This window comes from Solanum pennellii, chromosome 7 (assembly GCF_001406875.1).
Source record: "Solanum pennellii chromosome 7, SPENNV200".
Classification (NCBI taxonomy): Eukaryota; Viridiplantae; Streptophyta; class Magnoliopsida; order Solanales; family Solanaceae; genus Solanum; species Solanum pennellii.
Genome location: NC_028643.1, coordinates 47,659,581 through 47,674,141, shown reverse-complemented (window position 1 = coordinate 47,674,141; position 14,561 = coordinate 47,659,581). Strand labels below are relative to the sequence as shown.

The 14,561-nt window shown below is 36.9% G+C and overlaps 1 long non-coding RNA gene across 44 annotated transcripts; it reads right to left on the bottom strand.

The window, feature by feature from the left end:
- Positions 1-1,140: 1,140 nt before the first annotated feature.
- On the bottom strand, positions 1,141-13,493 carry LOC107026160. 44 transcript variants are annotated; one of them, XR_003579192.1, is made up of 6 exons: positions 6,893-13,488; positions 6,784-6,804; positions 6,653-6,698; positions 6,458-6,511; positions 3,961-5,792; positions 2,171-3,512 (listed from the first exon to the last, which is right to left on the bottom strand). It is a non-coding gene; the product is annotated as an uncharacterized LOC107026160 (long non-coding RNA). The 44 variants fall into 44 exon arrangements; XR_003579178.1 differs by having other exon boundaries at positions 3,961-4,906; positions 5,707-5,792; positions 6,653-6,804; positions 6,893-13,486; XR_003579203.1 differs by having other exon boundaries at positions 3,961-6,804; positions 6,893-9,568; positions 10,828-10,889; positions 11,067-13,491.
- Positions 13,494-14,561: the final 1,068 nt, after the last annotated feature.

Here is a 14,561-nt window from a genome sequence, read left to right as displayed (position 1 = left end):
AGTACCCATATTTCAAGAGTTGAAGTGATTTGAAACGAAGGCCCTCGACGGACCGTTGTGCCTATGACGGTCCGTCATACTTGCCGTCGAGGGTAATGAAGAAGAGCAGCAGAAGAAATTGCATAAGTATGGGACGACGGAGTTCATGACGGTCCGTCGTGACCATGACGATCCGTCGCGAGGTCCGTCGACCCAGCCGCGTTTTGCAGATTTCCAGCAAATAGAGTCCTTGTTTAATTAGGTTTTTATTTTTTATAAATAGTTCAAAAAATCTCGTTTTTGAGGTTAGACTCTTAGACGGTTAGACTCTGGATTGTTAGACATCATACTATTAGACTTTGTGTATTTAGTGTAAGATTCTTGATAATTTTAGACTTTTGATTATCATTGATTGTTGGTGATTCGTGGTGATTAATCAAGCAAACTTTTGGATTTTACTCTTTCTCATTGAGTAAGTACATGAATTCTTATTTAATATATTTGAATATTGTGATTATGACTATGGGTAACTAAACTCCATAACTAGGGTTGTGGGAACCATAGGCAAATAATGAGATAAACCCTAACTAAAATAACAATTCTAGAATAGTGTCTTGCATGTATTAATAATTCTTTCGCTTAGAAGTCTTTTTAACGGATGATCAACGTTAGAACTCGCCTTAATGCTACTTGCCGGACCAAGGAGGTAGATAATAGGAAAAGAATTATTAACATAGATTTAGTGTATACTATCTAATAGGCTAGTATTGATTGGTACGAGGTAATAACTTAGTCAAATATCGAATACGATGCTTAATATGAGGTAAAGATAAGGGTTAGGAAAGCAACACACGTAGCCGGACCAAGGTGCGGAGTGAGATTTTCTAGATGCCGGACCAAGGATTTAGAAATACATAACTTATCACTTTGCATGCAAGATACTAGGAAAGAATTGTTATAGTTAGAATTATCAAGTTATGAACCTGTGGGGAACACGTAAACCCTAGTTACTTTGATTAATTGATTAAAATCAACATTCAAAGCTGTTAAGTGTCTCTTTCAATTGTGTTAGTTATTTTTATTCATTTAGAATTAGAAACCCCCCTTTTATTGTTTTTTACTTTCCAAGGAAGTCATTGACCAAACAATAGTAATAACAGGTTGAAGTTAAGTCTAGACTATTTTCCTCGTGGGAACGATTCCAACCTCACTAGTTGGGTTATTTACTTGACACGACCGCTTACTTCTTATTTGAGAAGTAAGTTTGAGCGTATCAAAGCTTGAACTAATACTGCTCCAGAAAAGGGGATGCTAGAAAAGATGATCTGCTGTTGGTACCGGAGAAGAGGTTTACTTTGTTACAAAAGAATTGAGAGATCTAGCATCCAACAGCAGACACAGCATGGTCTATACCCTTACTATCATATTGCCTCAGGTTGAATTAAAAAGAAATTGGGATAACCTAAACAGGAAGTCCTTGGATGCCTCGAGAAACCAACAAAAGAGAGAATTTACAGCAACGTCTAACTTGAAGACAAATCTGCAAACCCAGGGACATCCGAAGCACTAGAGGCCAAGTATCCCAAGAGAATTCCTAAGAACCTTCACCTGAAATCATAGTCGGAGCCTATTCACCAAAATGTCGTTTCCTAACGATACAACCAAGACAATCGAAGCACGGTGAGACATACTCATACATATATATATATATGGAAAAATGATTAAAAAATACAGAAATGTCCTCTAAATTATACAATATCCAAAGTATGACAGCCATATGTAAAGTGCAACATGTGAATGAAAGAAAAGACCGCAACATTTTTTTAAAACTCGGTCTGGGACGGGCGGGGCTTCTTAGAAGATCCCCGTTTACTTTTGCAAAGTCCTACTCAATCTCCAATACAAGAAACCCAAGGATCAAGGAACAATTTCTGAAATAAGAAATGAACTATACTAGTAGTAGAACATGACGAGAACAAAGTGAGGAAACCATCACTGACTGATCTGTGAAGTGTCAGTTGGCTGAACACTCTATCTGGTTAGTGAATTATTATTTTTTTGAAACTTTTTTTTTTTTGGAACTCTATCTAGTCAGTGACATTTAACAAAACATACCATATGTGAAGTGACATTTGACTCAACATACACCAATTATATAGCAACAACCAAAAAATGAAAGAACAAAGGCTACTTATAGTCAATGGTGATTTCAACCATATTAAGAAAATAGTGCACACCTTGATTCGGAAGAGTATTTAGATGAACAAGATCTATTGAAAAATTCCCAACTTGCACGATGATCTGATATGTGATGGATTTTGATGACAGAACAAAGGTTACCTATATGGCCAATGGTGATTTCAACCATATTAAGAAAATTAGTGCAAACCTTAACTCGGGAGTAGAAGAACAAGATTTGTTGAAAAAATTCCCAACTTGCAAGAGATGAACCAAGTTATTTACTTGATCTCTTCTAGATCCAACGAATTGCCGCTAGCTCTTTGATGCAAAGAATGTTCAAATGGCAATGTTTCAAAGAGAGAGAAAGTGTGAAATCTCTCTTTCTACATTAAAGTTTTAAATTACAGTTAACAGTCTGAAGCAACTCCTCAAATGACTGAATCTCTGAAACATAACAGGCATGTTCAAAAAAAATAGGGGAGGAACCACCAAGAATAATACAGAAGCTTCAATTTTATATTATTTTTTGAAATAGGTAACTTTCAAAAAAAAGGCTTCATAACCCAACTATAATAAGTCTGAAAATAGTGATTATGTTTGCAGATAACCCAATAAAAAAAATCAAAAATTGGATGATATGACCATGTACGGTAACCACCACTGTCGTGCTAAATTCTCAGTTAAACTCACAACAAGAAGAGCACCACTTCAAAGAGTGTACAGTAAAAAAAAATATCATACTGACCAAGAGAAGAGAGCTGAACTGAAAAATTCGGCACTCGCAGGAGCTTGAACCAAATGAAACATCAACATGAATCAACAAACAAAAGCAGCCCCTTGGAAAGAAGAATTTTACTTCTTTAAGAACACAACTGCAAACACAGAAAGAAGGAACAGTGTGCCAAATTGGCAAAACCCAAACAACTTGGGAAATCACTAGAACTGACGTAGACAACATTTAGAAACCCCCTTCTTCTCAAAGCACCACCAATATCCAGATTGTCGTGCAAGCACCTTAATGACCAGTTCACTATCTAGTCCCCCCCCCCCATACTGTTCACTATATTGTATATAGATCCTACTATCCTCCAATATTGTTCGCTATGTGGTATATTCATCCTTCCAACAGACGAAACAGAAGAATGGAGATAAGAAGCAAGACATGGAAGGTAGATGAGCACTTAACAGGGCTATGAAAAGATCCAAAAATTACCAAGTACTTACCAAAATGTCCACACCCACGAGAGACCTCATCAGTTGGATCACAGCAAACATAAACATCTGGAATAAACGCTGAAAACGAACTTGTGGAAAGAATTGTCGTAGTTGAGGACTTCTGCATAACAGCACTTCTGACAACAAGATAAGGAATCTCTATGAACAAGGAAGAAAACTGAATCGAAAAGATAGATAATAATAAAGCCTGGACTAAGGAAACCTCAACGTTAATTGATAAAACGAGGTTGCTCCATGAATGTAAGACTTCACTGATCTTCGAACCCAACAACAGTAGGCACAATAAAAAAAAAGGAACAATCAAGAATGCAAAGCCATAAAACCCACGCCACATTAGAAGAGATCACTAGAGATGCCAGGAAAAATCGCAAAACTCTCTTCCCTCGGTGCCTAATGATATCCAAATTGCGTGCAAGCACCAAAATAGCAAAAAAGCAGCGGGATACACACTAAAGCCAAACTTCGAAACCAACAATTCCTGCACTAAATGTGAATCTTATATATTATGCATGCGCTTGAGCTAAATTGTATTCTTGGACAAAAAAGCAGGGTGCACAAGGATACACACTGAAGCCAAACTTCGAGACCACCAAATCCGATCCCCTCACTGTCACTTATCTTCGAACCCAACAACAGTAGGCACAAGAAAAAAAAAGGAAAAGTCAAGAATGCAAAGCCATGAAACCCACGCCACATTAGAAGAGATCACTAGAGATGCCAGGAAAGATCGTGAAACTCCTTCCCTCGGTGCCTGATGATATCCAAATTGCGTGCAAGCACCAAAACAGCAAAAAAGCATGGTGCACAAGGATATACACTGAAGCCAACCTTCGAAACCACCAAATCCTGCACTAAATGTGAATCTTACATATTATGCATGCGCTTGAGCTAAATTGTATTTTTGGACAAAAAAGCAGGGTGCACAAGGATACACACTGAAGCCAAACTTAGAGACCACCAAATCCGATCCCCTCACTGTCACCATGTGCTCTACACAGATCCACCCAAACAAACAATACAAAGTGGCACGATAAACATAAGAAAACAGGAGCAGAGAAGTTAAGTAGCAAGAATGCACCAAATTATAGGAGCGCTCTCAGATCCATAAGAAAATCTAATATATTTCTCAGGTGACCATAACAATCAGGGATCTCATCAGTTGGATCATCCAAGAAAATAAGCAACTACACTAAAAGCTTCACAGCTGCAAAGTACAACACACGCACTAGTGGAAGATATTATCATTGCTATTTTGACAAAAAGAAAAGGCACCCACTGATTAAGAAGAAAACTGAATTGAAATTCGCTCTCAGGAAGATCCAACGGTTATGCACAAGAAGAACGAAACCGGTAAGTGCAGAACATGGGAAACCCATACCACGAAGGGTCATTAGAAATGCCAAACAATATATTCAACTGGCCTTTTCTTGGGGCATGGTGACATCCAATTATCCAGGTTGCACCAAAATGGCAAGAAACGGGGTCCACAATGATGCTCACCGAACGCAAACTACAAAATTTCCAAAACGTATCCTCTTCACTATCATATCACCATGTGGCAAACAAGTCATCCAACCAAATTTAATCAATTGGTAGGCTAAACGAACACAGAGAAGGCAAGTAGCAAGAATTGATCAGTTGCATCACTAAATAACATAAGCATCTGGATTACTTAAAAGAAAGAATATGGCGACAAATACATAATAGTGAAGCAGTGCTGACAAGTAGAGAAGGGAACAAGAACAATTCTGATTACGGAAGAAAACTGAATTGAAGATCCCAATGATATTAAAAGCATCAACCTAAAAACCTAAACATATTGACAGACAAGGCACTCCATGAAAAGAAAAATCTACGGCTCTGTAAGACCCAGCGACTGCAAGCACAGGAATAATGGAACAGTTAAGTGCAAAGTTGGTGAAGCATGCTACCTAGAATCTACTAGAAATACCAAGACAAGATTGAGAACCGCCTTTTTCGAAGCCTCTTGACAATATCCATATTATAGTGCAAGCACAACGAACACAGTACACCAACCATCAAAATCTTCCACGACTAATCCCCTCAACTTCACCATACATACATCCAACAAACAAAATCAAGCTAGTGTAATACAAGTATAAGGAATCAGAGAATGTGAGCAGCGAGGACAACATAAGAGAGGACCATTTTACAAGACTTTCAAAAGATCCAAAATTGAGTACTTGTTAGGTATCCACAAGACCATAACCATCAGAAATCTTATAAATTGGATAATTGAAGAAAATAAGCATAAAAAAATTATTTAGTTGAAAATCCCAGTGCCCATACAAGCCTGAACCATGGAAATCTCGAACATAAATTGTACAAACAAAGCCGCTCCATCAAAAGAATATTTGCTCCATAAGACCCAATGGCTGCAAGCACAAAAAGAAGGGTACAATCAAGTCCAAAACTGACAAACCCATTCCACCTAACAAATCACTAGAGATGCCATGTAGACGATATTTAAGAAACCCCTTCTTTGTTGAAGCCCTGACCAATGTATCCGGATTGCCAGTGCAAGAACCAAAAATACTAAGAGGGAAAATTATAGTGCAAACTGTGCAAGAACCAAAAAGACTAACAGGGTACACAGATGGCATACTGGAAATCAATCTTTGAAATTTCCAAATCTTTAACCTCTAATACTGCCACCATATTGTCTACACATCCATCCAACAAAAATAAGTAGTTGTGACTACCAAAAGAAAATGGCAGGAAAACACACATGTAGAGCTAGAAGACCAGAAGTACAGGAGCACTTAATGGCACTGTCAAAGATCCAAAATTGACGGAGTACTTATTAGGTGTCTATAACCATAAGAGACCTCATCTGTTGAAGCCTGATAATATCAGAGTGAGTGAAAACACAAAAATGGCAAAGAAACAGGGTGCAGAGGAATGAACACTGGGCATCAACCTTCAGAACTTCCGAAATCTAATCCTCTCAACCGCCATCCATCCAACAAACAAATCAAAATCAAGCAGGAGTGATGCAACAAACAGGAAGCAGACTACAACACATTAGTTGGAATATTACCACTGTAGAGAACTTCCACGCAATAGTAGTTTTGACAAAGAGAAAAGGGATCCGCTGAGTAAGAGATCATTATGTGGAAGACCCAATGGTTTCATGCACAAAAGGAACGAAACAAGTATAAAACATGGGAAACTCATACTACGCGGAGAGATCACTCACTAGAGATGCCAAAAAATGCAACAGAAAAATTCATACCTTGAACCCTGGTGATACCCAATCATCCAGATTGGGGTGCAAGCACCTGAATGCAAAGAAATAGGGTCCACAGGGATGCACATCGAAACCAAACCAAAAAATTTATAAAAATTATCCTCTTACTATCATACATGGTGATGTGGCCTACAAACCTTCATTCAACCAAACATTAAATCAACTGGTCAGCTAAACAAAAGCACAAAAGGGAAGCAGCGAGCACACGAAAGTAGAATGCCTTACAGGGCTATCAAAAGATCCAGGCCTGAGTTCAGATACACTCATCAAGTGCCCATAACCATGGAGATCTCATCAATTGGATCACCAAAAAACATAAGCATCTGCATTACTTAAAAAATAGCAACAAAATACACACTAGTGAAGCAGTGCAAAGAGAGAAGGGAACCATCTGATAATGGAAGAAATTTGAATTGAAGATCTGAATAATCTTTAAAGCATCAACCAGAAAACCTCAACACAATTCAAAGAAGGCCGCTACATGAAAAGAAGAATCTATGACTCTGTAGGACCCAACAGCTGCAAGCACCAAAAAAATGAAACAGGTAAGTGCAAAGCTGGTGAAGCCTGTACCACCTAGAATTCACTAGAAATGCCAAACAAGATCAAGAAATGCCTTCTTTCGAAGCCTCTGATGGTATCCAGATTGTAGTGTGCGCACTAACATGGCCAAGAAACAGGACTGCCCAGGATGCAAAACTGTACACCAACCTTCAAATCCTCCAGGTCTAATCCCCTCAACTTTCAAGCTGGAAAAATACAAGAAAAAGGAAGCGGAAAAATGAGCAGCAAGTACTCGTCAGGTGTCCATAGACCATAACCATCAACCATCTGGAAACTCATTAATTCAATAGTTGAAGAAACTAAGCATCTCGACTAAAAATCAAAAACGACGGTAAAATATGTGACAGTAGTGAAAACAAAAACTCTTTTAGTTGTAATCCCAGTACTCATAAAAGTCTGAACTTCCATGAAAAGAACAATCCACCGCTCTTTGAGACCCAATGGCTAAAAGCACAAAAAGAAGAGGGTATAATGAAGTTCCAAGTTAACGAAAACCCACACCACCAAAGAAACCACCAGAGATGCCACATAAACTATTAAGAACCCTTGTTCGTTGAAGCCCCTGAAAATATATCCAAATTGCAGTGCAAGAACTGAAAAAGATCAAGAGGGTACAGAGATGCCATATTGGATATCATACTTGATATCAACCTTATCAATCTCCAAATCTTAACCTCTAATTTTGTCACCATATATCTACACATCCATCCAACAAAAAGAATGAGTTGTGATAACCGAAAGACAATGGCAGCAAAGAACATATGTAGCCAGAAGACCAGAAGTAGAGGAGCAACTTATGGAGAGGTAAGATCCACAAACCGAGTACTTATCAAGTGACTACAACCATAAGAGACCTCATCAGTTTCATCAGTTTAATCATTGAAGAACAAAGTGTCTGGATTAAAAACCTCATTGCAGCAGAACACAATACACACTTGTAAAAAAATATTATCCTTGTCAAAAATCTTCCATACAACAATAGCTTTGCCAGAGAAAAGGCAGCCACGAGTAAAGGGAACTGAATTGAAAATGTCAATACTCATATAAGACCCTCAACACAATCGGATAGACACGGCCACTCCATGAAAAGAATAATTCACTGCCCTGTAAACTATGGCTGCACAAATTAAAAGAAAAAGACAGTTGAGTGCAAATCTAACAAACCCCAAAATTACCCATATGTAATCACTAAATATGCCACAGACGAGACTGAAAAACCACTTTTGTCAAAGCCCGGACAATATACAAATTGCAGTACAAACACCAAAAAGAGAAAGGTGGCGGAGGATCACATGTTGATTAAGACCAAGCTTTCAATCTGAATGTCCATAATAGTTCCACCATATCGATACACATCTATCAAACCAAAATAATCTATCATGATTATGATAGATATTGGAAGCACCGAAGCTATTGTAGCTAGAAGAACAGAAGTAAAGAGGCAATTTACATCACTATCAAAAGATCTAGGATTGGCCTAGTACTTATTCAGGTGTCCATAGCCACAAAAGACCCCATCAACATAGGAAACCTCATAACCTGGATCATCAAAGAGCATATGCTTCCGGACTAAGAACTTCATGGCAGCAAAAATACAACACACTGGTCAACAATAATATCCTAATTGAGAAAATCCCAATACGATAGCAGTTATTACAAAGATAAGAGCCATGAGGGAAGAAAATTGAATTGGAAACTATTGATAAAGTAAAAAAGACAAAGATAAGAGCCATGAGGGAAGAAAATTGAACTGAGAATTATTGATACTCATAAGAGACTGAAGTAAAAAGGCCTTAACCCAATCGGATAAACACGGCCACTCCATGAAAAGAATAATTCACTGCCCTGTAAAATATGGCTGCACAAATAAAAAGAAAGGAACAGTGGAGTGCAAATCTAACAAACCCCATAATCACCCATATGTAATCACTAAATATGCCATAGAAGAGACTGAAAAAACCCTTTTGTCAAACCCCAGACAGTATACAAATTGCAGTGCAAACACCAAAAAGACAAAGGTGGTAGAGGATCCCATGTTTGATTAAAACCAAACTTTAAACTTCCCAAATCTGAATGTCTATAAAAGTTCCACCATATCGCTACACATCTATCCAACCAAAATAAACTATCATGATAATGAAAAAAATTAGAAGCACAGAAGATAATAAGTAGCTTGAAGAACGGAAGTAAAGAGGTATTTTACATCACTATCAAAAGATCTAGGATTGACCCAGTACTTCTTCAGGTGTCCATAGCCACAAAAGACCCCATCTACATAGGAAACCTCATAACTTGGATCATCAAAGAACATATGCTTCCGGACTAAGAGCTTCATGGCTGCAGAAATACAACACACTGGTCAAAAATAACATCCTAATTGAGAATATCCCATACAACAGTAGTTATGAAAAAGATAAGAGCCATGAGGGAAGAAAATTAAGTTGAAATTATTATTATTGATACTCATAAGAGACCGAAATAAAAAGGCCTCAACGCACATGGACAAACAAGGTCAGTCCATTTAAAAAAAAGAATCCACTGCTCTGTAAGACCAAATGACAGTAAGAAAAGGAATGATAGAAAGAATTACTTGCAAAGTTGATTGAACCGACTAGAGGATGCAACAGATTGAAAAACCCCTCTTGTAGCCTGATAATATCCATATTACGGTGCAATCACAAAAATTGCAAAGAACAAAGATTGAGAAACCCCTCTATCTTGCCTTACAATGTTCAGATCGAGTACCAGCACAGAAATGGCAGATAAACAGGTTGCACAAGCATGGACACTGGCATCAACCTTCACAATTTTACTAATCCTCAACTTACATCCATCCAACAAACAAAATCAAGTTGGAGTGATACAACAAACATGAAACAGAGAGCGGACCCACTTGATGGGGCTGTAAAGAGATTCAGGATTGAGTTTTGATGACTTATCAGGCGTCAATAAGACCATATACCCACCCACCAACAAACCAGGAATCTCATCAAATGGATCATCAAAGAACACAAGCATCTGAACTATAACTAAAAACGACAGTAGAACACAACACACACTAAGAAAAATTATTTTTTTTTGAAACCGGTGACTTAGTGCAAAAAAAACTAACTTAGCTGGGAACTTCCATATAACAGTCATTTTTTATGAAGAGAAGAGGGACTGAGAATCACAGTATTCATAAAACCCGAACCAGATACTATACTAGATATCAACCTTTGAAATCTCCAAACCCTAACCTCTAATATTTTCACCATATAGTCTACACATTCATCCAACAAAAAAATTGCCGCAAATAATATATGTAGCTAGAAAACCAAAAGTGAAGCAGCGCTTCATGGAGAGATAGATCCACAGACTGAGTACTTATCAAGTGATTGTACCCATAATAAGGGGAGACCTCATCAGCTGGATCACTGAAGTTTCTCTGGAATAAAAGCTTCTTGGCAGCAGAACACAACACACACTTGCAAGAAAATATTATCTTAATCAAAAAACTTCCCTTCAACAATAGCTCTGATAGAAAACAAGGATCCACAAGGAAAGAAAATTGAATCGAAAATCTCAATACTCATAAAAGAGACTGCTAAAGAAACCTCAACACGAACGGATAAGGCCGCTTCATGAAAAGAATAATCCACTGCCTGTGGTTCAATGACTGCATAAATTAAAAGGAACAGTTGAGTGCAAATTTGACGAACCCTAAAACCACCCATGTAATCACTAAATATGCCATAGACAAGACCAGAAAAAACCTTATGTCACAACCCGGACAATATTAAAATTGCAGTGCAAGCACCAAAGACCAAAAGATAAAAAGATGACAGAGGATTACATGTTGGTTATACCCAAGTTTTGAAACTTCCAAATCTGAATGTCTATAACAGTATCACCAAAATCGGAAACACAGAACATCAGTAGCTACAATATCAAAAGCAAATCAGTGTTTTTATGTCACTCTCAGCAATCTAGAATTGGCCGAGTACTTATTCAGCTGTCCACAGACATAAAAGACCCCATCACCATAGTTAACCTCATCACTTGGATCATCAAAGGACATATAGGTCGAGATTAAGGACTTCATGGCAGTAGGAATACACCACACTGGTCAAAAATAATACCGTAATAGGAACTTTCTTACAAACACTAGTTTTGACCAACACAGAAGAGTCGGGAGGTAAGAAAACTAAATTGAAAACTACTGATACTAAAAAAAGGCTGAACTAGAAAAGCCTCAACATATGTAAGAGTAAGACCCAATAGCTGGAAGCAAAGGAATGAAGGGAAGAGTTACATGCAAAGCTGACGAAACCCACTAGAGAATGCAAGACAGGGTTGAAAAACCCCTCTCCCGAAGCCTGATAATATTTACACTATGGTGCAAGCACAAAAATGGCAAAGTATCAGGATTGAGAAACCCCTCTATCTTGCATTATCAGATTGCAGTGACAGCTCTGAAATGACAGAGAAACAAGTTGAACAGGAACATGCACTGGGCATCAACCTTCAAAATTTTCCAAGTCTGATCCTTTTGACTATCACCCGTCCAACAAATAAAATCAAGCTAGGGTGACACAACAAACAGGAAGAAGAGAAGATAAGCAGCGAAAATATACCAAAAGGAGACCGACACACTTGGTGGGTTTGGTCAAGAGATCTAGGATCGAGTGTTGATCACTTATCAGCTGCAATTAGACCATATACCCACCAACCACCAGGTGGATCTCGTTATTTTTTGGCGAACAACACAAGCATCTGAACTAAAAACAGCAGCAGAATACAACTCTAGGGCCAAAAAAAACTATTTTTAGCTGGGAACTTCCATTTAGAGGCAATTATCGACAAAGAGAGGAGGGACCACTCTGATTTGGGAAGAAAACTAAAATGAAAATCTCGATACACAAAACCAGAAATAGAAAAACCTCAACACGGATTTCCATACAAAAACCTCCATGAAAAGAACAATCCAATACTTGGTTAAACCCAACTGCAAGCACAGAAAGAAAGAAACAGTCCAGTGCAAAGCTGACAAAACCCTCATCACCTGAGAAACCACTAGAGATGCAAGACCCAATCGAAAAACCCCATTAGTCCAACCCTTGCAATATCCATCTTGGAGTGCAAACACTAAATAGACGAAGACACAGGCGCGCACCAATGCATACTTTATACAAGCCTTTGAAGTCTCCAAAAATAATCATACTTTATACAAGCCTTTGAAGTATCCAAAAATAATCCTCTATTAATGTCAGCATGTGGTCTACACACATATTCACCAACAAACAAAATCAAGCAGGCCTGATAACCAACGGAAAATGGAAGCAAAGAGAATATAAGTAGCTAGGACACAAAAGGCAGAGGAGCACTTCACAGCACAATTAAAACCACTAGAGATAAGGGGATCGTCAAAGAACATGAGCATCTGAACTATATAAGTGGAGCAGAACGCCGTATACACACAAATGAATAGAATCATCATAGTTGAGAACTTCCATAAGCAGTTTTGACAAAATTTTGAGAGACTGAAAAATCAAGTACCAATAGTAAAAACCGGGGAACTGCTTTATCTTCCCCGAGATGAACATCAAAGCAAGACACTAATTCCTGTACAACCACTTGCACCTAGATGCCCCCATGTATTCTTGACAGCTATTAACGACGCGCCAAATAAGTTGAGCGAGGAGAACCATGATCAACATCAAAATTAGCATTAAAGATATCATATCCAAACTGATAAGTCCAAGAAAAGAAGATGGGACTCATTCATCTCAAGATCCAAATTTCCACTTCTGGAAATCGTTGGGCTTCATAGTAAATAGGGTAACAAAAACACGGGATTTCTCACAACAAAAACGTCAGAATTTCTCAAAACCTGGAAGCAAAACTCGATTCTCCCGAAATTGCATCTAGAATGGTTACCCATTAATCAATCAGAAAATAAATGCACTGCAAGGGTACCCATAATCATTCTCCTATCATTATTGCCCAATCCTGATCAAATAAACACCAAGAACGAATCAATAAATTAGCAAAAGAAAAACAGAACTAACAGCGAACCCGTAACGTTCCTCCTCCTCTGTCTACAAAGATGATCGCAAGACCTCAGAATCGTATAAATCTTGATCAATCAATGCAAAATTCAAAGGAAGAGCACCAAATCATCATATCATAAAAAAAAAGAAAAATCAACAATACAAACCAGCATGGAACATTTGGCTCTCTGTCGAAGTCTATTTATAGGGTCGATTACGCGGATGTATTTGGACCAAGAATATTTCAAAGGCGGTGGGCGGTGGGACGGTGTAATATATTAATCTGGCCAAATATTATTTCTTTCTTAATATTTTGAATAAATTTAGAAATAACTCTCTAATAAAATTTAATTTTAAATAAATCATGAATAAGATCTATAGAGCCCGATACAAATTTAATTAAAATTTTAATGTAAATTCTAAATATCAAATAAAACATCAAAAAAAATTAAACATTATATGTATTTCTTAATTGTTTATTAGCTACTTGTGTATTCTCTCTTCATTATTATTATTATTATTATTATTATTATTATTATAAGAAACTTTAAGAAATTGTTATAGTATTTATTATTAAGAAATTGTTATAAGCTTTATAAAAAAGAACTTATGTACTACTAGATACAAGAATCATGTGCTAGCGTGGATTCAATGAATATTATTTTTTTGGAGTCAACTAAAACTTTATATTTATACTAATATAGTAAGTTAAAAGTTATCAATTATTATGATTAACAGTATTTTTACCTGATATATCTTGCCTTCTTTATCTTGATATATATATCAAGAGGATTTTGAAAGTTAGCTAATCTTTTTAATATTTTTATAGATATTTAAGTTGTTAATTATTATAATTTATTATAATTTATCTACGTATTTTCACATTGAATATGACACTCTCTCTGTCGCAATTTATGTCGATAAAATAAGAGTCAATAAATTTTTAGACAATTTAAGTTGTAATTACTATGATTTATAATAATATTTTACGTATTTTTCACATTCTGTATGTTACTTTCTCTACCTCAATTTATGTGGACAAAAAGTTTAAGAGTGAACAAATTTTTAAACATTTTAAGGTGTTATTATCATTATTGATAGTCTTCTATACGTTGTTATCAAATATAACATAAAAAGAAATAAGACAAACAAATTAGTACTCGAGATAATAGGGTTGGCGTCGATTCAATTCATTCAACCCATCTAGAATTTATTTGTCGATTCAATCCATTCAACTCATCCTCTAGGATCTATTAAGTTACCGATGCAACTTTTCATTATCACAGTCCTAGAAAATG